The sequence below is a fragment of the Cuculus canorus genome, chromosome 2 (genome assembly GCF_017976375.1).
Source record: "Cuculus canorus isolate bCucCan1 chromosome 2, bCucCan1.pri, whole genome shotgun sequence".
NCBI classification, from domain to species: Eukaryota; Metazoa; Chordata; class Aves; order Cuculiformes; family Cuculidae; genus Cuculus; species Cuculus canorus.
Genome location: NC_071402.1, coordinates 40,614,834 through 40,640,383, shown reverse-complemented (window position 1 = coordinate 40,640,383; position 25,550 = coordinate 40,614,834). Strand labels below are relative to the sequence as shown.

At 39.4% G+C, this 25,550-nt stretch overlaps 1 protein-coding gene across 3 annotated transcripts in view; it reads left to right on the top strand.

Annotated features, from left to right (window-relative positions):
• FAM110B (family with sequence similarity 110 member B) overlaps positions 1-25,550 on the top strand; it is a 115,629-nt gene that overhangs the window by 47,274 nt on the left and 42,805 nt on the right. Inside the window, exon 1 of one of the 3 annotated variants that reach the window (XM_054059757.1) lies at positions 5,332-5,487. The exons of 1 other annotated variant lie outside the window; for it this stretch is intronic. The gene's annotated coding sequence lies outside the window, so the exon portion shown is untranslated. Of the gene's footprint in view, positions 1-5,331; positions 5,488-25,550 lie in introns of those variants that run through there. One more of the 3 variants, XM_054059758.1, reaches the window with a different exon arrangement.

Sequence of the window (25,550 nt, the reverse complement as noted above, 5' to 3'; positions counted from 1 at the left end):
GGGGCCCATGACCTGGATGCACTATTTAAGGCTGTTTCTTGTTCTTACTGTGTTACTGGTAAGCCTTGTGGCCTCTTTCTGTGGTTCACTAATTTTGTGGCCATCTAACTGGTCAGTCAGAGGTCATGCAGTGGTGGCTAGGAGGCACACATGCTTTGGTCTTGTTAAGTTCTCTGCTGTGCTCACAGATGTGTTGCCTTCTGAAATGCATCTCCGCTGCTAGCAGTGAGTAATGGTAGTGGAGGGAAAAATAAGTAGAGAGGAAATACAAGAGGGCATGAAGGACATTTCTGTAGTTTGAAGTGATTGCTGAAATGCTGTACAGAGGTGGAAGGAAATATTACACTGAAAGAAAAATAGAAGGAACTTGAGAAATGGAAGGTTGACTTTGGGGTGGAGATGTGTTGGAGTGATGCAGTGTGAAGCAATTTTCAGGGAGATGTAAAGTCTTTAAAATGACTTATTGTTTAAATTTGGGATTCCTGTGTATTTAAAGATGCAAACAAAATAAGAGTGTGTTCTTCCATGTCTGTTTGTGTGGGCAAAGTGCAAGTGCTTAACACAGTACACCTCCTGCCAGATCCTTCTTTACTGCATCCATTGGTGGTAGGGTGAAACACACCTCACTGATGTTTTAACTGCTTCTCCTCTGCTTCTCTGAGATGGCAGTAATGGACTGATGTCTTCATTTTTGTTGGCTGGCTCTTCAATGAAGATAATACCAACATGTACGTCTGAGGGATGGTAATGGCCTTTGGAATGTGGGTGCGTGGGTGTTTTTCTTTGTATGATTTTGAGGAAAAGAGTGCATCTGAACTCTATAAGAAATACTCAATAGGAATCAGTCTTAATGCTGTCCTGCAAAGAATCTCTGGCTTTAATATTGAGGCGTCTCTGCCTGTTATTAGGTATCCAGAGGAATCGCTGTCTGGGGCATTTAGAGATATAATTAACATATTTGAAAAAAAGCCTTAAAGCTGCACGTTAGCTGACCAACTTCAAAACATGATCGGTAGTGTTGACGTATATTCATATGTGTATGCATATGTGTACAGGTGACTGCTGTCTTACCAGGCTGAAATTGGGAACAGTCCAAGAAATGTCCCTGTGCTCCATAAAATGAACATAGATTTTTCTATGCTGAGTGCCAACCTTGAAGCTTAGCGTTTGTGACTTCCTGAGAAAAGTTCATATGGCAAACACTAGGCCTGTATTTTATATTCCTCCTTGAATAATGAGTCTTGTGATGAGTTTGCCACTGGTTTTGCAGACTTCTCAAACTCCACCAAGTGCTTGCTAGGAAAGAGTAGAGCCCAAAAACTAACTATTGTGAAGTCAGAGGTAATTTTCTAAAGAAAAAGAAAATAACACTAGATAAATTTCTTTGTGAAGAAAAATTGATATGTGGAAAAATTTATGGAAAATTGTTCCCTCATCTTTTAATCTGTGTGAATATAAAAAATACTATCCAAAAATCTTAAGATTACTTTGTTGTTATGTATACATAACCATGGGATGGTTTAGCTTACTTCTAAAAGTCTAATAAATGCATCAAACCAAGTAAAATATTCGTTAGAGTAATTGGTTTGGTCCAACCTCTCAAGGCTATAGCTTGGAAATAAACACACTACCGCCTTTAGAAATGCAGCATGTTGATTCACCAGCCTTTTTTGCTCAACTAGTTTTCATTCCATATGTTAACTAGACTTGGCAAAATCAAATTAAATAAATGAGGTAGCAGTCTCTAAGCAGTGTTCAGTATATTTTTAAGTCAAAGGTTAAGTGGTATCCAGTGTGAAACCTGTTTAGTTGCAAGACACATTAGAAATATTTTAATTTTAAATATTTTGTATTGAAATAGTTGGCTATATAAGTACTTATATAAGTGATCGCGGCATAGTAAAAGTTGCTTGTTCCCAAAATAGTCATCTGCCTGTTAATTCACTTAGATATGCCTAAATGAAGTGTAAAATTCATTAATGTGCTAGCTAGGCAGTTTTCACTGCAAGATGCTGGTTTTGGTGTCATATGATGAATTCATCGTACCCCCTCAGGTTTTCCTCTCTCCTCCCCTCTGTGATGGGCATCTGCCTCAGACCATATGGTTTTGAAAAATTTTGATTGAAACTGCTCTGTCAAGGAACAGGGCTAGAGAAAATCTAACTTGCTTTTAGTTTCTAAAAACATTGTGGAGACCTTCTGTTTCCATGTGGAGGAGCTGGAACTTGAAGCTTAGCACAAGCACGTAACTTGTGCCAGGGACAGACTTTTGCTTTCGATGAAAGTCTGCCGAATATTGGCCAACTCAAGTACCTTTCACTATTTGTTCACTTCCAACAGAGACTTGCTGGAAGGGAGGAATCTCTTGTGACTGTGTCCTCACAAAACCTCTCTTGGCCTCTCTTGCTGGCATGCTGCTACATTGCTGTATCCTGTTGCGGGTCTGGTGCATGGCCCAAGTACTTGTGTGCCATCACCATGTGTCAGGGCAGGCTGATGGAGCACAGCGTTGTTCTCGCTTGGATTTTTAGCCTTTGCTGAGCATGGGCCCTCATAAAGCACTATTGATTCCAAACATCAGGCTTTGCAGTGCTGTTCTCCATGCCTTGCTTGCCCAGCACGTCATTGTGATGGTTAAGAAGTGACTGCTATAGTTGAGACTGTTAAAACTGGGACTCTGACTGGTCTGCTGAGCTAAGCACCGAGGTTTGGTGAATGTTGATTGTGTTGCAGAGACAAGTTGGTACCTCGAATATCGGCTTTGCAGCTGTCAGTGGGTCTTCCAAGTACAGCTGCCACCGTGATATTTTAAAGGAAGCAACTCCAAGAATAAACACCTTACAATGCTATGTTGAAAGCATGCTGCCAGGACACTCTTTGCTGGTGGCATGGGCTGTAGTTTCCCTCGGAATCAGCAGTTCCATGGGGAGGAGGTGGGAGGCTGGCTGCCACGGAGTGGTGCTGGACCCACACAGGAGGGAGTCATGAGGGCTTAGGGTGCTGCTGGGCAGATATGGGGAATGCATAGGCTTAGTTTGCATGGGAGGGAGCCAAAACCAAGAGTCCTGTGGAAGCTGGAGCCTGTTTAGTTCCTGTTTAAAGATTCTTTGCCATTTTGTCACCTGTCATTGGTGCCTTGCTGGTCTGTGAATGTGGATTCAATTAAAAGCATGATTTAAGTTTCATTGATTTTTCTCTATTTTATGTATGTGTCTCTTTTGCTTTGCCTTGCAGACACGAGCATTCTTAGTAGCTGGATCGGAAGACTAAGGTTGAGACTATTGGTCTTTGTTTCCCTGTTTCGGCATTTGGCAAAATGTTGGAAAAATCATTGTGGAACTGGCCATAAATAACTGCACACATCTTTTCCACATGTCTCTTGAACTCTTTCTTAATTAAATTTTTAACCTTTGTATAACTGCCCTTCCTGCATTTATTCATGAAATACATAGTTTTCTGACTTCAAACAGTACTGCTGAGAAACTTGGAATATTCCACAGCATTTTAAAGCAGGCACAATTTATGAAAATTTAAGAACTCCTTAGATGATGTAATCTCAAAAGGAAGTTTTAGGAAAATAGCATCCTTTGTTTATTGCGTTTCAAGACTTAATGTTGACTGAATGTTGAATCAAGGAGCAAAATGTCATTATTCCTGCATTTCATTTTTATTTCTAGCCATATATAGCTTTGAGAATATTTCTCTTACAGACATGAAGTCTACTTCTAGAACAGAGCAACTCTTTTATGAGCAGTTTTTACTCTTAGATTAAGAAATCTGTGATGTACCTATTTACATATTGTCAATAAATATGTCTTTGCACTATTACCACATGGAAATCTTGTTCCATTAGGAACATTTTATGTAGTAGCAAATATATTTTTTGTACTGAAGAAAGTGTGATAGGAAAAAAGTGTTCATAAAGAACTTTTGCTATCATGCACTTGGACTATGTCTAATATTGTATGGTGCTGGTGATAAGGGTAAAGAATTAGGAAAAATGCTGGTGTGGGCACATGGAACCCACTGCTGCAGTGGGGTTTGGAGTTTTAGAAATATAATGTTTATGGATGAGTTTTATGTGTAACTTAGTGGAATACCTTAAAGCCGTCTAGTAAAATTTGTCTATGCATACTGCTGTGGCATTACGATATTTTTGCAGTATTGATCACAAAAAATGTAGTATGTCTCCTGGGAGACAGCTGACACTGGAACTTCTGAGGAACAGGCTGTGTACTGCCATCTTGTCACTGATGTTTGAGAAACTTTTGGTCAGTGCAGAGCTTAGGTGAACCATGTGGGAACAGGAAACTTCAGGTGATTGTTTTCTGATTTGTGCTCATCAGATTAGTTGAAATGTACTTACAAGGAAGACTAAACTACAAGTCCCTGTATCTTTTTTTCATCGTTAATTACCTGGTATTATAGACGCTTTCAGCATCTTTTAAATGCACAGTCCTCTTGGATCATAAGATTCCTTAGTTTTGTGAACTTAACATATTTATAAGATGCATGTGAGGTTTACTTGATTTAGTTCCCCGCCTTGATTTAGTACTTCTAAGGAGTATTGGCTCACTGTAAGTATATTCCGAATGAATTCAGTTGTTTTGCATAATGGCAAAAATTTCCTTGGCATTTCCACCTCATGAAAACTTAGGACATTATGTGCCAATGCACACATGAGCCTTTGAGTCATCTGAGTATCTGCCCACATGTAAACATAAAGGACAGAGGAGGTCCTGTTGACTTCTGTAGGGCTGCTGTGCACTGGAAGCCTTCGCGTGGTCCCTTGCTGAGCAGACGTATACATTGTAGATTGTGAAGTACTGTACATAAACTGATCTGAGATCTACTGTGTCTATGATGCTCATGGTGTGTACATTGAAAACAAGAATTGCTACTGGCAAAGTACTGCATTTTATTATCTCCTAGTAGATCTAGCAAACTACAAGTGATCAGCTTCTGGAAGAGCAATCCTAAATACATCCCTTTTTTTAGAGGTGGAGACAGCCCCCCTCATAAGCGAATCATTCAGAAAAACAGCAACAAAAAACTCAAACAGGAATTGTATCTTTATGCACCCAGACAAATAATAATGCCAAATGTCAATCCTTTCGGCTAAAAGGTGTAATGTGTTCAGTTCTTATTTCCTCGTGCGCGGTGCCTCAGCAGCCCTTTGCTATGGCAAACGGCTATAATTAGATTAGCAGCCTGCTAAGCAGCGGTGACAGTCTGCGAGCCCCAGCGAGCATGTGCTGGATTCTGCATGTGCCTGGCGCTTATTGGCGGGCGAGGTTGCTGCCTGCCGGTTTGATAGGTTTCCCCAGTTATCTTTATGCTGCATTACAGACATAGATACAGAGGTAATGTGTGCGTGCAACGGGAGAGGTTCTCAGCTTGTAGCGTAAAAGCAAGCCCACAGATGAAAGGCACTGGTCTTTGTTGCAAAACATCAGTACTTAAGGACTGCTAGCCGCAAGCAGAGAGGTCAGTGAAGGAGTTATACTTGGTGGTAATTACTTGCAGGTCTTTATCTCTCCAGTAAAACAGTCATGCATGAAATGAATACTGTTAATCATGCCATCTGTTTAATTTGATCTTGCTTTCATTAATATCGTGTGTATTCCGGTGGGAGAGCCATCAGATTACAAACCATGTCATTACAGTGGATTTAGTGTAAAATATAATGTATTTATATGAGAATATTGCCTTCATTTGAAATTTTGAGCCTGGGCATGTGAGTGATTTTACTGGTTGCCTTTTGTTATGCTAATGGAAATATTTCTTTTATTGGGATGTTTTCGGCACAGCAATTGAATTAGAGCTTTTATAACTATTGGCACATTAAGATAAACCTCTATAAATAGTGATTAGTTTAAAGAACAATTCTGTGAAGTGTTCTTTAATTTGATCACAGCAATAACTGTCTTGATGGTTCTCTTGCAACAAGATAGAGGGATGAGGAGTAATATGCTATTGTTCTTTCAACAAAGATGCTGTAGCCTTCATGTTTGGGTGGATTCTTTGTTTTATCCGATGGGTTTTATTTTTAGTGGCTTTCAAAATGAAAATAAAGCCACCTTGCCTGGTAGATTGCAGTATATCCTTTCTTTGCACACATATGTATTTTTATATATATATTTATATTGTTCTTAAATGCTGAATTTTGTCCCAGAGCCTTATTTATTGTCAGAACTGCCTTCAGCAGTAGAATGAAATAAGATATGGATACCCCGATCTTTTCATCTGTGATTCTGAGGCTATTACAGTGTTTATCATAGCATCATACTCATTTAAGTTCTTTTCATACTTGATCATCAATTGATCACAACTTTTCCTGTAAAAAGCATGTATATTTAATGAGCACATTTTACAGTGAAAGCTGTTCAGAACAGAGGGAAGCAAGCACGAAGTATTAAAAAAAAAAAAAAAGGTCTTAATATAGTCAAGCCTCATTTGATGACTTTTGAATGTTGAGGCTGACTGTTGAGACTTCAAAGTTGATGCCCTTGTCTGTGTCAGACTCCAGAGCCCACATGAACTTGTATATTAAGTCACCAGTCATCAGGCTGGCTGGCTGCCACCATGCGTCTGAGGTACGAGTAGATTGTCTCAGCCAGGATCAGAAAGGTGTTAGGAACAGGAGCTATTTTAATAGCTCTTTTGTCTTTGCTCTTCCCTCCACACCTATCCATGAAGAAGTTTTTCCTACTGCATAAACCAGAGCAAAATTGAAGTTGTTCACTCTTAAAAACTGTATTGTATGAAATCATGTTACCTCCTGAGTAGACGCTCTTAAAAGTAGGCATTTATTCAAGTGCAAACTTTATATGGCTGTATGTACAGCAGATACACGTGCTTTGTTGTTTGTGATAGCGTGTTCAAAAGGAAGCGTTTGGGAGGTTTAATCACATCTGACAACAGTTTCTTTGAATTTTTTCTATTGACTAAAATAGTTACCTTGGTGTCTACATTCACCTGGGTTTTACTTCCAAAGTTCTTTTTTCCAGTGTAGACTTGGAAAATGGCATTTTTGCATATTAACAGTTAAGTCTGGACAGGGCTGTTAAGGCGTCTTTTTCTTAGGCTCTTTTATATTCCGTCACTGCTCCAAATTGCCAAGCAGAAGTGTCTTAAAGAGGTTTTAAGTTAAACTTTCTTCTGCCTTTTTTAACACAGGCTTGCCAGCAGTAATTTTATCTACATCTTTGACCTTTCAACATCATCCTATGAAGGAGTGAATAATGGCAATGTTAGTAATAAAGAAATGTAGAAAGTAATATCCCCAGCTGAATATGTTTACCATATCTAGACAGTTTGTTTTCAGAAGACAAGAGGCTGATATTTTCTAGTCCATGTATTGAGCTATCATTATTTGTAAGTAACATGAGGTATAGCTAGAAAAATGCTGTAAAAGTTTGCAAGTTTTTGATGGTGGAGACAGATAATACCACCACCCATTGACATTGAAATGCTGCACCAGCAGCTATTTAGGCGTGGACATCTCTGCCTCCAAAAAGAGCTGTGATGATGGTGCAGGCATCGCCACAAAAAATGACTGTCATGAGACTAGAACTGATGCTAGTGTAATTTAAACTGGCAATACCTTAACAGCACAGAATAAGCTACTTTGTTATTGCTTCTCTTTTTGTTATAGCCTTGTTTTTCTTCTGGGTAAACAAAGAAAACAAATTAAGGAAACAGTTCATGTGGAATACTCTCTAAAAAAGTTGTCATCTTTGTTGCCATAAACATATTTTAACTATAACCAGCGTATTGCTGCAGGAAATGTAGCACGCACACCAGACTATTCTCAAATCAGATTTTATTTTCAAATTTTGCTCATGAATTTCTTGATGTAAAAGTTTCTAATTACTCTTTGTTGGGAGATTTGTTCATAGCATGTTTGCTATGCACCTCTATGAACAGTTCTTATTTTTGATATGTTACCCTGTAGGTAAATCTCCAAGTCCATTGTTATGTGAAAGGGAAACTTCTTTCCAACAAGGAATGCCTTGTATGTGTCCAAGTGTATGTATGGTAAGGGAGAAAACATATGTTACAAAAGTCAAGGTCTCAGGTATTTCTTATATACGTATATAACTGGGGAAGAATCACTTACACCATCTAACACTAATATATGTTTGTGTAGAAAGTAATATATTGTTGACACTTCCAATGTCATATCTGTACTCTCATTATAATCCAATTGAAATAGAAATACTCTTTGAGAAGTAGTGTTTTAAGAAACACTGGCTTTGGCTGCCAGCTGGAGATGGATATATGCAGTAAACGGAGCACTAGCTCTGGCTTAAGGTATTATGTCTTTTAACTGCTATGTGTGTAAGTAAATTTTGCATTATTTAAATTAAATCATACCAAGTCTAAGGGGGAAAGACTGTGCTTAAGGTTAATGCGTTATTTCTTTTTGTAGTCTGTTAGCAATGAAAGAAATACTCCTGAAAAACAGTTGTAGGGATTTGAAGTATTACCACAGTGTTTATTTTGCAGGATTTGCACTTATAGACCTTTCAGGTTTTAAGTCGTAAGTGATATATGTATAAAGTTTTACATTAGAATGAGAAAAGTGACATTGCACCCTAAAGCTCCTTTTTCCTTTTCCTCAGTTTTTGGAACCAACTCCAATTCTTACTTTGCCGATGAAAGTCTGTTTAAATGGTCGAGACATTCAGTAGCCCATCTGTAAATTCTTATTATAGCACTTTGAAAGTTCATGGGAAACCAATAGCCTGTTTTCAGTATTTTGTTGGGTGAAGGTCTTTTTGTTCTCTAAACCTGAAAGATTTTGGGCTGGATGGTAGGAAAGTGTAGGATGAACCCCTTCAGTGGAGATTCCCTCTGCAGGCTGGGCAAGCTCTATATTAAGTTGGGAAGGCCTGATGGTCGTGACAGTCTTCCCACACCAGCCTAAGCACCACTGATAAGTGGGGTCAGAAATGTGACCATGTTCTCTGTACACAGGTGGCTGCTGCCCCAGTCTGCGGGTACGGGTGCTCCCGTCCATGCCCTGGGAGTGGGAACAGACAAGGCTACTGGTGGGGAGGTTCTGCCCTGCCCCTCCCTTCCCACAGCGTCTCACCCACGTGGCACAGTTTATTCGGGGTACCAACAGTGTGGAGTCAGAAACTTAAACAGTGGATGAAATATGCCTATCTCTGTCTGCGTGTCAAAGATTTGCAGTGTTTAGAGGAAGGTTGTGTTTAATAGCTGCTTCCATTCCCTGCTCTGTGTCTTTTCCTTGCAGTTGCAGTGGCATGGTGAATTGAAAATAAAATGGGTGTTATTTTGGATTTTTTTACGTTTAATCTCCTGTTATGATTAATTTTAATTGTTCTTAAGTGTATTACCTGCGGTATTAAGTGTGGCTTGATAGATTTAATGTAGAATAAAACCATCAAATAGTAATCTAGGATGCTATTGTCTGCGTAATCCTGGTAACAAGATTCCTGTCTCATTTTCATGTTCTTTCCTGGATGCGCTTCAGCTACCTGTAGGCACAACTACTTGCTGCGGCCTTTCCACAAAGCAGTTGAAGTTTGCAACCCAGTTCCTCGCTCTGTAAATATGTCATTTTTAAACATGACTTCTCCATTCCCGTTTGTAAAAGAGTATCTGGTTTTATGCCCTGTCATGCAATTTCTCGTATACTGTGAGTACATTGGTTTATAAGTTGAAACAGCATATTGTTTATACTGCTGATAACTGTATGGCCATCTGGGGTTTTTTAGCTGCCTAACTGTTGGGTCTTGTAGAATGACTTTACTGTACCCATTCATACCTTCCTAATATGAATGTGTGTGCTACAAGATCTCAATTAATGTCAAAGAAGCATGTTAAATTCCTGTGTCTCTTTTAAAGGAGCTTAGCATTTTGGACGTTGGTAGACTAGCCCAAAGATTAGGCTGTTCTGCTCCCTGAATAGGAAGTCTGTAGAAACACATTCTGTAGCTAAGTTATTCAATGTATAATAAAAGTTGTATGGCTTATTAGTGCCATTCAACTGGAGAGAAATGTGAATATCTAGGTTTGCAGGGGTATGCACATTTTCACAAGTTCTGAAATATTTGGCTTTTGCATCTGTTTAGGGTCCGTGTTTGTTTATAACTGGTTCTTTTAAGGTCTAGGTACTGGTTTTGTAGGTAATGATACTGAAGGAGAGATAGTAGTACAGTAAGGCATGTTGGCCTATAATGCAAATAATAATGTGATACAGCCCCTCTTCCAAAGTATTTCCTGCCTTTATAATCTAGGCAGAAAAAGGCTAGAGAGGAACGGAGAAACAAGAGACAATAAAGATGAAGCATCTTTTATGGGATCACAAACTGTAGGCTTGTAAAGCAGGCTGAACAGTCTGTGCTTTAGGATCATAAACCATCACTGCAATGTCTTTTTAAATAGTGAAGAGTATTGCAAGATCGGTATAACTATTCCTGTCTGTATAGGCATTTACAGTACCAGCTTTCCAGGGTAAGGATGATTTCCTTCTGTCTCAGTGTCATAATTGGCGTTGGGTATTTTGGGCATTGCAGTCATTTGGAAATGAGTATGCAGCTTTGTATTTCTGCCATGACATTACAACAGCAGCCTAGACAGATGATGTATGAAGGACATGATAAATTACAAACCTTCCTCTTCTGTTAATGTTACATCAACCAGACTGCAATCCATGGTCCTGTCCCGTCTGCCCGCTACCATTTTTTGGCCCCTACCTCCCCAGAGACTGGGGCAAGCCCACTAAAGGCAGTATGATTGCTGTTAATTTTGTGTGGAAGATGGGTACCATGATGGGTGCAGCAGAACACAAGCCCAAAATAGGTTATTTTTCAGTGTTTTGGTGCCTCTTGTTTCTCTTTTCCTTATAGTTATCTTCTTGCCTTGCTGCCAGCTCCTTTCTAAATTTGTCTGCCCCATTTTCCTATTCCAATCTACTCTTCCCCCTCGCCCTCCTTTCTGCATTCTATCTCTCTCTGCTTTTCAGCTTCTATCTGCCTTTCAATCATGTGTTCTTTGACATCTTCGTAGCCACCACTCCCTTCTGGGGGGGATGGATATACAAAAATACTTTACAGGCAAAGGTAACCAAGGTTGGCACACAGGTGAAGAATCTAGGTTTTCTAACCAAAGATGCTTGATTTTTTTTTTTTTTTTGTTTATTTATTTGTTGGAACAAGATGTCCTTGGCACCTGCTTGGAAAGCTCATTCTGAGAATTGCAAATCTTACCGTGACCTTTCAAAATCTGACATATCTGTTTTTTTCCTCAGCCTGTTACCTCTTTACTGAAAGCAAACATCTCTGTTCATCTCCCTATCATCCTCCTGTCATCTCTAGATCAGGCCTTTCCCAGGCGATTAATGAGCTTTGCTGATAGTTTCTTCCATTTTCATCATGCCTCCATACAGGTACCCCACACTAGCAATACTTCTGTAAGAGCTTGACCCAAGAAGCTGCTTCTGCCTCTCCTGTTCTTCATAGGTGTCCGAGACAGCTGTGGCACATTACTGACCTGAGTCTTGATAGCTTTGCTGCTGCCTGCAGGGCTCTGAGCTGGGTAGGTGCTTACCTGCCCTAAAGTCACATTTATTTGGCTCTTTTTCTTTTGTGCTGGGTACTTGCTACTTTTGCTACATTGGGTGTCTAAAGAATCCTGTTAGAGGCTCTCCACTAGGAGGAGGCTTCGCCAGAGTGCCATCATGGAATCCTCACAAAGCAACAGCCAAGTATATCATGCCCTATCCCATGCTAAAGTATACAGGATTTGGCTTCTTCATCTGTAGTGTGGCTTGATAAGGAGCTCTTCCTCTGGTATGTATAGAAAAACTAGGATGCCTCTTTATTGATTTTTAGCTCTATAAAGAGCCAGAGTTTTTGCAAGTATTTTCTCTTTGCTTATGCTACAAAGCAAGTTGTCCTTCCTTATTGACTCTGAAACCTAAATTTGCATCAAAAGCATCTCTGCAACTAACTCTTAAAACACATCCATTCTTAGAATACATTTACAAATACTAAATCCATCTACTATTGAATTAGAATTGATTTTTTTTCTTTTTTTTCAAGCTTGATAAAACTGAATTGATACTTCCCTCATCTCCAAGAAATACGTATGTCTGTCATTTGTGGTACTTTCACTTCTGGCTTTTGCAGAACATAGTTCTGGAAGCATTAGGATCCACAAAGCTTTTTTTTTTTTTTTTTCCTCCTGCTTCTCATTGAATTTAAGTATGGAATTATCAGTGCATGTAAATACCTGATGGGGATGACTGAAAAAGATGGTGCCAGGCTGTTAAGTGTTATCCCATGACAGGACAAGAGGCAACAGGCACAAAAATGAAACACAGGAAATTCCATTTAAGCATAAAAATACATTTTTTATTATTATTATTTTGTTGTGGAGTCTTTATTCTTGGAGATATTCAAAACGCAACTGGGATGTGGTCCTGGGCAACCTGTTTTAGATATCCGTGCTTTCAAAACAGGGTTGGACTAGGTGGTCTTCATAGGTGCCTTCTATCTGCTGCTGTTCTGCGATTCTCTTGCTAGAAGTATCCAAACAGACCAAGCAGGCCTTGCAGCTCCAGGCAAGATATTTTTTCTGTCTTAGTTCTGCTATCCAAAATTACTTCATATTTTATACCTATCCATAAGTTTGAATGTCCACTTGTATAGATACGTATGCACCTACCTATATCTGACTGCTATGTAAACATTCTTGGAGGCTAGGACGAACTGTGGAGAATATCAGAGATAGGAAAGGGAGGAGGGGAAAGGGTTTGTATTTTTCTTAAGTGTACAAATACCATTTCATACAGGCCAAGCTGGTTTTCTATGCTTTATGCAGCCATTGAGATTTTTTTTTTCCCTTACACAATAGTATGCTACATTTGTATAATAAAAAATGCTAGATAAAATGGCTTTGAAGAAAGCTTTATTTTTCTTAGATTATTTCTGTTGGGCACTACTTATACATAATTACATTTTCATGGAACACATAACGTTTAAATGGGCACAAATCGCCCAGAAGTTCTGCATCAAAGAAGGAGGAGACCATAAGGCTCCTGGTCAGAGGAAGGAGGTGCACCTTCAGCTAGACCCCCCGCTTTCTCAAAAACATAGCTCCAAATTAAGTAGTAAACATTGAAAAACTGGCCTGGGGTGGGAGCTTTGCACAGGCACTTTGTATTTATAGAAATACTTTTTGGAGCCCTACATATGCATAATTACTGCTTTGCTGGTATTCGTCCCTGTTTCTGCAGTGGTAGCTGTGTAGGTCTGCCAGCATTGCTGAAAACTAGGAAGCTGAACAAAACTGACTACTAAAAGTACACTTAGACTTTTTGGTATATACGAACACATAAGGTGACCGCAGGGGTGGTGTTGAAGGAAGCTGTCTATGAGCGTCAGTTGTAGTGTGAATTGGATAGCTTTGTGGGGGGAAAAGGGATACTTGTAAAGCTCTTAATCATGTCCTTTCAAAGCCATGAATCTTGCCTTACAGTGTTAGTATGGTTTCTTTCTCCTTTTCAGACCCCATTAAAGTCAATTTTTCCCTTGTCTAAATAATCACCATCATTAGTATTGTATTGTTTGGGATTGAAGACAGTGTCTTTGTTTACATCTTGGCCAAGATAAATGGCAGACCATGCAGACTTGAGGTTTTATATTTGAAGCTGCAGAAACCATTATCTTCATTCCCATAAGCATTTGGCTTTTTACTGTTTAAATACATGGCAATGCCATGTTTTCTCTTCTGATGCTCTGTATTCAAATATGGTGTGGGATTTACTTTTTCCAGCTTGTTCACAGGTATTGACATAACATCTTAGAAATGCTACTCAGACAATTCTAAGACAGCAAAGCACTTGGGGAATAAATAAATAAATAAATCTGGTTTGAAGATGAAAGAGACATGTCTTTGTTTATGAGGGCTTGCTTAGTGCCACGCTTAACACATCAGCTTCAATCACAGCCACTAGGAAGTTTTGAACTTTTTCGTTGTTGAATTTTCAATAAATAATCAAAATCCTTTAATCCTTATGAACTGTACTCTTTTTTTTTTTTGTTTTGTTTTTTTATCCTTGTTTCCTTTTAGTTCAGCAGTTAGGCGTTTTATACTTGAATAGATTACTTTCTTTGGTTCATACAGCTGTGGTTTGAAAATGCTTTGGTGGTAACCTGTAGTAGTGGAGAAATTGTCTTGTTGGGTATAACAAAACTACATGAAGAAGGGATGGATTTGTACCAACAGCTTGAGTTTCCCTTCCCTCCTCTTCTTTCTCCTTCTTGTGTGTTGTTTTAAAACTATCCCTTCCTCTGTCTGTCCTTCAGCCCCTCTTCTTCCCAAGTCTATAATGCTCACATGCACTATGAATTTCAATTTCAAGGACTATTTGGCCATCTGGCCAACAGCAGAAAGACCTGTTCCGTATTTTAAAGTGTAAAACTTGCCTTTCTTTTCCTCTTCAACATATATCTGGAAACATTGCAAACATTTGATGAGATTTTTTTCAACAGAAGTGAGGCTTGCCCCTAAATCAACCTGCCTTGCAAGTTGGACATGGACGCAGTGCTGCCAGCAGTAAGCAAGCCAGAGGCTGTCGCCAGTGTGACCATCACTTTCTGGCATGGTTCTGCTGTTCCAAACTCCACAGGGCTGAGGTGGTGAAAGTGGTATGAGGTCCCATTCAGGTACTTCAGGTGTTTACATGACATTCCCCAAGGAAGAGTTTACGAGTTTTAGGAACTTGATATCAGCTCTTCAAAATGGTTTTAGCAGTATGCTGCCTTTGGAAGCAACTTGTACCAGGATACGAGTTTCCTGCTTTTCCTCATGACTGGCAGAGTTTTCCTTATGTGTGGAGTTCTTGGTTGAGCTGCTGTTGTAGGATGTTTTCTTCCTGAAACCTGCCAGCTGGAGGATCCCATAACACCAATCCCCAGTGGTATTGGAACAGTAATTTGCAAGTTGCAAAGAGGCAGATCTTCACTGTAAGTGCTTTTGCGCAGGATGCTGGGTCAGAGAAGTGACTTAGTGAAATCATTACAGTGTTTGGCTTCTTTCAGCCAGAATTACTAACCAAAGCATGATCCTGTACCTTACACCACTGCATTAGCGATCTTGCTCTGCTGCGGAAAAAATTTGGAAGCTCTGTGCATTTAAAGAGAGCTACAGTGATGCTTATGGGAACATGGTCTGCATTTTGTCTTCAAAACTGTTTAGAAAATAACTTGCTAATACTGAGGAACAGGCTGGTGATATTAATTGGTTAATCGGTGATAAAAAATGGTTCATTCCAGTTTTTTGCACTTCTGAGAGAAGTCAGATGGCCTAGTTACGAACGCAGAACTGATACACCTTCAAAAAAAATTGCATTTTTCCTTTTCAAAGAGCAAAACCTTGGCAGGTTTAATCCTGTTTCAGTCCCCATTGTATCTAGCATGATTTTAACACAGTTCTGGAGTCCAGAGGGATTTCCTTAACATCCCTATTTTGCATGAGCTGTCACCTGAGGTCATTTGTACTGCTTTAAATGTGCTTTCCCTTGAAAGTAAGTCCTTAAATGGTCTGCATTTTGAATGCCTCTGATGCGGTTAGATTACGATGTTTATTTCTGTATAGATGTGATTTTTGTCTATCTAATGTTAAAGTACATGAAACTAAGACTAACATTAGTCTCTCTGCTCAACTGAAATCTTAAACTTGCTTTCAAGAGTCTTCATAACCCCTGAAGTGTCCTAATATTTCTTATCAATAAAGGTCACTTTCTTACGTAGATAGTGCAATTGCTATTAAGCTAGCCTACTGAGAGCCTTGTGTCTTAAGGACCCTTTATGATGATCTCTCCTGACAAAGTAGCACTTGTACCAGTTTCATAATTTCTCCCTGAGGTAAATATTCCGCAGTCCACTTGAATGGAACGCATCTTTCTCTTCCTGCCTTAAACCTGTTAATCTTTTAAAATAATAATGAAAAATGGACACAAAAAAGTAGTCATCAAATACAGTATCAGTGCAATAAAAACTGACCAGTCCTTCCTACCCCTGCTTTATTTCTCCCAAGGTCCTTGCAAGCAGGGAAAGCCTGTATCTTGAAGATTTTCTTGATGTAGCATGTCTCAGATACAGCTTTCTCTCTCTGCCTGTGCTGTGAAATTTTCCATCCATGTTTCTCATCCTGTTGTTGAAGTAGTGTACTGTTGGTCTGCCTGGATGAAAGCAGCCTTGTCCCACTTACATCAATTCTGAATATTGCTTGAAAGAGCGTTTGCCAGGCCTGTAGCTTTGATCATATCATCCCTCTTTACATCTTTTCGTTAGTTCCTTCTGAAACTTCTAGTAAGATATCCTAGCATTATCTCTCATTTATTATCAAAATGTTGGTTTACTGCCTCCATGATGCCATCCTAAGTCACCTTGTCATTACACTTTTAAACAGTTGTCTTTTTGCTTCGTTTGACGTCATTTCCATCTGGGAAGAGCTAATATTGTTAAATCAATTCAGTGTGCTCCGCTGTGTTATGGTCATCTTTTAATTTACTTTGTATCACCAGGCAATCGTGCAAAATGAATCACAGAATCATTTAGGTTGGAAAAGACCTTTAAGATCATCGAGTGCGGCCATAAACCTAAGACAGCCAAGTCTACACCTACGTGTCCTTTAAAAACCTCCAGGAATGGTGACTCAATCATAACTCTGGGCAGCCTGTTCCAATGCTTGACAACCCTTTCTGTGAAGTAATATTTCTTAGTATTATTGGCATAACTTGAGGCTATTTCCTCTTGTCGTGTCCCTTGGGAGAAGAGACCAGCACTTGTCTCTGTACAATCTCCTTTCAGGTAATTGTAGAGAGTGATCTGGTCTCCCCTCAGCCTCCTTTCTCCAAGCTAAATAGCTTCAGTTCCTTCTGCTGCATTTTATAAGGCTTGTGCTCCAGATCCTTCACCACCTTTGTTGTCCTTCTTTGCACACACTCCAGCCCCTCAAAGTCTTTTTTGTAGCGAGGGGGTCCAAACCTGAACACAGTGTGCAATGCCTCACCAGCACTGAGTACAGGGGGACGATCACTTCCCTGGCTCTGCTGGCTATTTCTGATACAAGCCAGGGTGCTGTTGGCCTTCTTGGTCACCTGGGCACATATTCAGCTGGCTGTCAACAAATAACCCCAGGTCCTTTTCCACTAGGCAGTTTTCCAGCCATTCACCCTCAGGCCTGTGGTGTTGTGTGGGGTTCTTGTGGCCCAAATGCAGGACCTGACACAGCCTTGTTGAACCCCATACCCCTGGCCTCAATCCATCTATCCAGCCTGTCCGTACCCCTCTGCAGAGCCTTCCTTTCCTCAAGCAGATCGACACTCCTGCACAACTTGGTGTCATCTGCAAACTTAGTGAGGGTACTCTTGAACCTCTCAACCAGATCATTGATAGAGATATTAGATAGAACTGGTCTCAACAGTGAGCTCTGGGAAACATCATTTGTGACCAGCCGCCAACTGGATTTTCCATTCACAAGTCTTACGGCCTGGTTGTGTTAGTAACTTTTCAATTAAGACACAGAAGTCTTTTCAGAAGGACCTGCATTATACTTGTAATGGTGCATCTGGAGAATCTTGTCTGCTGAGAAGACTTTTTTTTGTGCAGATGCTAGACAAAAGCTTGTAATGCAACAGAATCTTACTGAGGTGTCATCACTGATTATAGAGAGCAAGTGTAGTCCAGTGGCGTTTCTAGATGAGTGGATTTGTATGCAATGAGAATTATCATCAGTTAGAAAACAAATTGTTCTGGGAAGGGAAACGATGAATAGTGTTAATTCAAGATAAAGAACAGCTTAAAGAATAAGGACATGAAGTACAGCTTATTATGGTACTATTTGGTATTGTAGGTCCTAAACAAACTTGGTATGTATTTTCTGGAATTTCACAAAGTAATTAGTGGCAGTAGAAGTAAAGGTAGCCCTGTCATTTTGGAGGACTTGAAGTACTGTGGTGTGGCCTCGCAGAGGGGAAGCAGTCTTCCTTCAGGAGCCAGGACTTGCAATAGTTATTGTATCTCTCTTTCACTGACCAAGTGCTTTTCTTTGTGTACAAAATAGGAGTGACATGGGTCCGACCTGTGTTGTGGTTCCAAGCATTAAACTCTGTTTAATACCATTCTGGAAAGCCAGGGGGGCTTTGTTGTTGTCCTTTCGGGTTTTGTGGTGGGTTTTTTTAACAGATGCCTGAAAGCGTGAAGTCCAGTTTTGTTTGCCAGATTATTCAAAACTGTACTACATTCACTACCTCAAGTTAAGGCAATTGGCAATGCTGCTGTGTGGCCACTTCGTTTTCAAAAAAACAAAAACAACTGACCAACCAAACCCAAAACAACAAAAAACACAAACAAACAAACCTACAAAAAAAAAACAAACAAAAAACAACCTCCCTCCCCCCAAAAATAAAATCACAAAAACCTACCCAAAAACCGAACACCACCAAATCTGTTTATTGAAGCCTTTACCAGTGTTCACATAAAACCACTTGGAATTGTGTGGTTATTAAATTCACTGGGACAATGTAAAGAGAAATTGGGAAACTTTTGAATATTAACTGCTACTAGAGATTTAGAAGAGATCTGCAGACAGTACCTTTCTTAAAAATTTGCATTATTTCTTTTTGGGATACTAAGAGTTATGAGGATAAAGACAGAATGTAATGGTCCCTTGGAGGTGCCAAGTGAGGTGTTAGTGAAACGCCGTCACGGAGGTCTACTTGATACTACAGCACTGCCATAAATAAAACTCACTGGTGACAACTTAAAACAGGTAAGTTTTGAAAAAGGCTAAAATTGTTTTGGAATTTTTTTACAAAGACTAAAATCAAGGAATTCCTGCTGTAAGTATTAAAAAAGATTTACCTTGTAATTTATGTCCCTGCTCACCGCAGTGTGGTTGGATTAGATGGCCTTCATGGTCCCTTCCAAGCCAAACCGTTCTGTGATTCAAATGCCACTCTGATAAACTCTTCTGTTTCTTAAAAATATGGTGACGCTTTTTTCTGGGATTATAGTGGGGACAGCATGTTTTTTTTTTAGTTATTCTGTTGTAAGGTAATGCATGAGAGAAATGCACAAGTCTGGCCATTTCCCTTCACTGTGGTGTTAGTGCGGATAGGAGGCTGGAATGCGGAGGGGTCCCTCAACTGCCCCTGCAGCCCCCTTTCAGTGGAAAGAAACGGACAGGTGTGCGTACAGCTTCTCTGACAGGCTTGGGTGGCGGAGGTGGTCCTTCTCCTCTGCAGTCTGTGGAAGGAACGGGATAGATGGCTAAGACGTAGCTGCAGTTTCTTGGCTGCTGTTGGAAAGCTGTTTCTGAACCGAACTGTGTCAATGTCTGGAAAGTGTTTAATTTTCAGCATAAATTTTTATTTTTCCTTAGCATAATATTCTATGCTGATGACTTAAAACTTGTTGCACTGCAGTGTAGTTCGGTGCTTTTCTTTCTATATGAACTCTTCTGCGGAGTGAAGCATCTATAAAACAGAAAAGATTTTTTTCAAACATAGCTTCTTTGTATCATTTCTTCCAGTATAAATTATATGGACCTAGTGACAGTTTACAGAAGACCAGTGGAAGAATCTTCGTTCCCTGTCAAAATCCATGCAGACACGTATATATCAGATTTGAAAATCTGAAAATACCAGGCATGACGATGGCGTGTGTGATCACAGAGGCCAAAAAAATCTATGCAATTTGGCTATTGCTTCCCACTGAAGCGGGAAACAGGCATGGGAGTTGCCAGTAATGGTTACTGCTGCACATTGTCCGACTTGGAAAGAAACCCAGTCTCTACTGCGGGAGGGCTATATAAGGGACAACTTTTCCTTCTCGATTGCTTTTTAAAGCAGTCGTGGTTTGTAGAGAGGGTGTTGCCAGCATTTCACGATTCAAAATAATCTTGTTGCCAGTGCACAGGCACTTTACGATGCTTCTCTGTGGTTCTGGGAACATCAGAATGGATAAGTGGAGGCTGGAGGCGGTTTTGGAAGGAGAGGAAGCACATGCTGGTGTTGGGGCTGGGGGCATCCAAGGGATGAGATGTTGAACAGCATGGTGGTGCTTCTCATGCCACTGTCGACACGTTTAGAGGTGTCTGAGACAGTTCATTGACTGAAATCTCTTGGGTTTTTGTAGCAGTTGCTAAGCAACTGCAAAACACTTCAAACAGTATTTTTCTTCCTTACTGTGGGACTGTCCCTGTGGTAGGGAGAGGAAGAGAGGGAGTGAGGGGTGCGGCAGCAGCATGGTGGGGTGGCTGCTCAGCAGCCACTGTCTTTCCATGCATCACTGCCAAGATGTTGGAGGAGTGCCTGGACCCACACTGAGCTCCCCTTGCAAATTCATAACTCCTTTACACTGTCACAGCAATCTCATTTTTTGATGTGCATAAATAGTACTCTTGATAAGAGGAGATGCTGTTATTTTAAATGTTTCTCTGACAAGGAGCAAAATTCTCCGGTAAAACTTTGGAATTTTAGGGTAGGTGATCAGATGTGCAGCAAAGGGATGTAAAATGAGAGCCCTGCTGCTGCTGACCCACTGGTGCCCTTCACCTTCGGAAGATGGGTGCACTTTTGCATGAGCATCAATGAGCGTAATTTTAATTTTTACACTACCCCAGCAGTTCACATAGTATAAATACAGCCAGATGAGTGAACCATTTTAGAGGGTGGCACACCACCTCTAAAGATATAAATTCTACTGTTGGTATTTCAAATTATTATTTCCCATAAATTATGGTTTACGTACAAGGATTATGTTCAAATTAGTGCAGTTTGAAATTGGCTGGTGTTTAGTGCATTTTTATCATTAAACTATGATGTCTTCATTGGCAGTGATTTAGTTTTGGTGCTTGATTTATTTTCAAGCACCATAGTTTTACAACTCATGTATTGTTTGGCAGAAAGGCAGCTGCATGGGGTTTAATGATCCAGAGCCATTAGTTTACAGTAACAACTGTTCATTCCCATCCTTATCAGCTTTTCTTTCAGATTAAGATGCACTTGTTGGGACTTTTGGAGTGTGTGGGGTATCATACCTAATGATGTAAATGGGATAATTCTAAAGTGAGGATCTATCCTTTGAAACAGCCAGGTTGTGAGACCTTAAAGTTTAGTGAGAAGTACCCTGGCCTGTGATTTTTGTGACAATCTGTGTAAAATGATCTGGTGTTTGTCTTATATAAATAGAAGACAATTAACGATTCAGAGATTATCCTAAAGGATTTTTCACGGTGCATCTTTTATAAAAGCAGAACGTGCATTTGTTAATACCTTTGAACTTAGTTTTCTTGTGACATTCGAAGCACTCACAGATACAGGGCTTTTTACTTTATAGTGAACAGATAAATTTGTGATGTTTTTATTTTCTTTGCTTAGGTATATGTTCAGTGCTGTATGTGAAAATCCCTGAGCCACCTTTCTTTTAATTGTAGCTTATAAACAGTAATCAGCAGGAGAGAAAGCCACACACGCATATCATTGTGGTGTATTGTAGACTGTTCAACTGTGCTAAACCAGCCATTTAATGTTAGGAAGTCAAGCAGGCTGAAGATGGTCAATGCTGGATTTGAGTTTTATGTGTGATTTCATTGTGGTGGCCCATTCACGCATGTGTCTTTTTTTGGAACGAATATCATGTACTCTTCTCCCGAACTCCACCTATACCACAGAAAGTCTCTTGTACCAAAATAAATGCATCCGTTTTGGAAGTCATACAAGTTAAACTGTAGTGCCACATATACATACATATGTGTATATATAGAGAGTGTGTGTGTATATATATGCTACTACACGTATATATAATATATTTTGACTGATGTATTTTCCTACGTGGAAGATGTTCTGAGCAGGAGAGCAGCTTCTCCTTTATATCTTCCAAATGTGATTTTTGGAAGGCTAGGAGTAGAAAGGGACAGGAATCCCAGGTTCCTGGCTCTGTTATTGCTGCTTTATATGGCAGAGGAAGGCAAGGAGCAATCCTGTGCTTCTGTGAGTCTTTTTGGAGGGATTTGCATAGTGATTTTGGACACTGTTTCTTCCTTTTGCTCCAGCTTTCTGAAAGGAATACAAATTATAGCCAGCTGTTTCAGCAAATTAATCAAAAATAGTTTGGCATTACCTCTGAACTATAAAATGATAGCATCATCTGAAAGAAAAAAAAATAGTCAGCCAGGTAAAAAAATAGAGAAGTTGAATATTTGACATATTCTCCCATTAATAAAAGCAAGTAAAAATTGCTATTATTTTTTTATTCCTCGTAGTATTCTTATTTTTTTATTCCTAATAACATTCCTATTAATAAAAAAGATCTCTAATTTCACAAATCATTGAACTTGACAATCAGCTTCAGAATGTTAGTGCTATTGGCAAGCGTACTATAGACTGGTAGATCTAGTACTTATGAAACAACCATAAACTAAGGACTTTTTTTTTTTTCTCTTTTATTTCAACACAGCAAAAGTCAGTAAGAGTTCATCTAATGTCAATAATTTTTGAAATATTTTTATGAACAGTAAGACTACAGCAATACCCCAAGGAGGTTGTTACAGCAGGCTTATGACAAAAAAATATTTGTATGCAATGAGATGCTATCTTATAATAGAAAATATCAGAGTAGAAGTCTTTAGGATTTTAATTCAAATACTTAATGCTATTTGAATAAAGACCATTCATTGCATGTAAACTTGCTGGGGTGGATGAGGCTCTCTGTTGTCAGCGGATCCTGTGGTGGCCTTTGTACAGAGACGCTGCATGGTTGGTAAGGGCTGGCTCTACTGAGAGCATTTACTCTCTGGGTGATGAGTTTGGAATTTTTTTGAATTATACAGAAACTCATGTTTGTATCAAATTTGTGTGAATGTAGGACAGATACTGTGGTCCGGGTGGATGTGATGACCATGGAGATGATGTCTTTTGAACACTGAACTTTATATGAGAATGTTTTTAACTGGAGTATTCTCAGTTAGAAGATTGTCTGATCAAGGATGGCAGGTTGACTTTTAGGGCATCTACTGCTGTTTAATATGCCTCAGGGTATCTGAGACAGCATGGTAAGCAGGATCCTGGTGTGTAAAAAGCTCAGAGTGAGGTGTCACTGTGCTTTAAATAGTATTGTGACAAGGGAAAAAGTGTCTCCTGCTTGCGAGCAGTCTGCAAAAGTAAAACCAGAGTGTTGTTAAAACTTTCTATTACATGGGAACTGAAAGTGCAGAGACCCTTAGAAAATCCTAAGAACTGCTTTTTTTGTTGCTAATGGTGGTGATTCTTTTCTGCTTACACATGATTTATTCCTGTGTGATAAACAAAACAAATTTTGTGTATATCTTAATAATAATTTCAAAGAAGTTGTAGGCATAGTTAAAAAAATAAAAATAAAAAAAAGAAACAAACCTAAACCCACAAAACTGAAAAAGCAAGAAATTTTATAACTTTCATGTTCACTGTCTTGATCATGGTGGATATATAAAAAGTGGTCCATTTTAGTAGTACATTATATCACCATGGTAACATTGACTTACTAATTTAGAAACCCTTCAGGCTAGTTTTGAGAACACTAACGTTGCACTAGTCTACCAAAACATGAAAAGACTTATTGTCAAAGTAACTGCTAAATGTTTGGGATGAGCTCTGTAGATACATGTGGACTTTTTTCCCACCCAATTTCTATTAGAATTAATTTGTTTATATTATAAAAAAGATCAGTGGGCAGAAACAGGTTAATACTAATTTGTCTTAATGGCTGCACTGTTTTCTTATTAATTTGTTTTATTTCCTTCTTGGAATTGGACCTTTAGAGTTCCATTATGAAAGCCTTTCTAGGTGCAGCTGCTTAGCCCCCTGGCTACAGGGGTCTGTTATTAGGTCTGTCTGTGCTTTCTGTCTGTGCTCCCAATATGTGCACTGTATATCACACATCTTGGGTTTTAACAGGTTCTGCATCATCTTATTTGTGTCTGATCACAGATTTTTTTTTCCCATGGCATTGATTTGTATCAGCTGCACTTATACTGGGGAGTTTTACTACACTTTTTTTTCCTGCATATTTGAGAAAATAAAAAAGCTAGTGGTTCAAATATTGTATTGAAATGCTATGTAAGTAGTATTACACTTGTTCTTAATCACTAAACAATAAAAATAAAATTGGGATCTGTAGGGAAGATGAAATGTTAATGTTCACTAGGAATGCAAATACATCTTCCCATGAGATATGTCAGTGTCACTGTTTCTTATCACATTCATCATAGACTCATAGAATCATTTGGGTTGGAAGGGACCTTAAAGACCATCTAGTTCCAACTCCCCTGCCATGGGCAGGGTCACCTTCAGGCGATCAGGTTGCTCAAAGCCTCCTCCAACCTGGCCTTGAACACCTCCAAGCATGGGGCATCCACTACTTCCCTGGGCAGCCTGCACCAGTGCCTCACCGCCCTCATCATGAAGAATTGCTTCCTAATATCTAATCTAAATCTTGCCCTCTGTGAGCTTAAAACCGTTACCCCTCATCACTACATTCCTTGATCAAGAGCCCCTCCCCAGCTTTCCTGTAGGCCCTGTAAAATTAAAAAATCTATCATTTCCATTATCTTATTGTAAGAAAATAAACAAAATCACCTGTTATACACCCTGCTATGGGTAACTTCCAGTACAGTGAAGTAATTTGTAGGCTCATAACATCCTCTAAGGCTGCTGTGAGCCTTTATTTTTTGCTGAGATTGGTGAGAGTTGTGGTTTTGTGGGACTAGCAAGGTTTGTGAATGTTTGGGGTGCTGGTAAGTTATGGCCTTTTGACCAGTACTCCTCATGGGACATTACTGGCTATGTTTCTTCGCTCACAGTATAAAATGCCACATGCTTCTCTGCTATATATGAATGTGTGTGCACAACTGAATTTGTCACTTCTTTACTAAATTCAGTGATGCTAAGCAAAGCCAATCTTAGCCTGGTGAATAAGCAGTATTTATTAGACCTCAGTTGAACTGATTTTGCAGTCTAACTAAGAAAGACTTTTGTCAGAAAAGAAGTGACAAGTAGATTGTAATATCAAGAAATACAGTTAAAACAGAGATGACTGAATGGTAACCTCCTTTGCAAAAATATATTTAACCAAATCTGCTTTTTAGTGACTTACATGCTGCTTGTTTCATGTTAATTTCCTAAATCCTTTTCTGGAGCTGCAGGTTGGTTTTAATTTTGTTTTTTTAATCAACAGCTAGGATTAGATCGCAACACCAGCTTGGCCAAAATCTAGGCTATTCTAGATTTTGAGCTTAGAAGAAAAATAAAACAGAAAAAAAGCTTTTCCAGCTCTTTTGGTCATGAGGATCACTCTTAAGCTTGAGCAGAACGCAGCTGAAGTAGTCATGTCCTCACATGTCTCTGCTACCCAGAGTTCGGAGATGTTTCATTTACTATACCAGCCTTAGAGACTGTTAACTCTGAAGCAAAACAACTGCAGCATACTGAAGGCTGCTGCTCTATCTTCTCATCTGAGCGTGCAGCC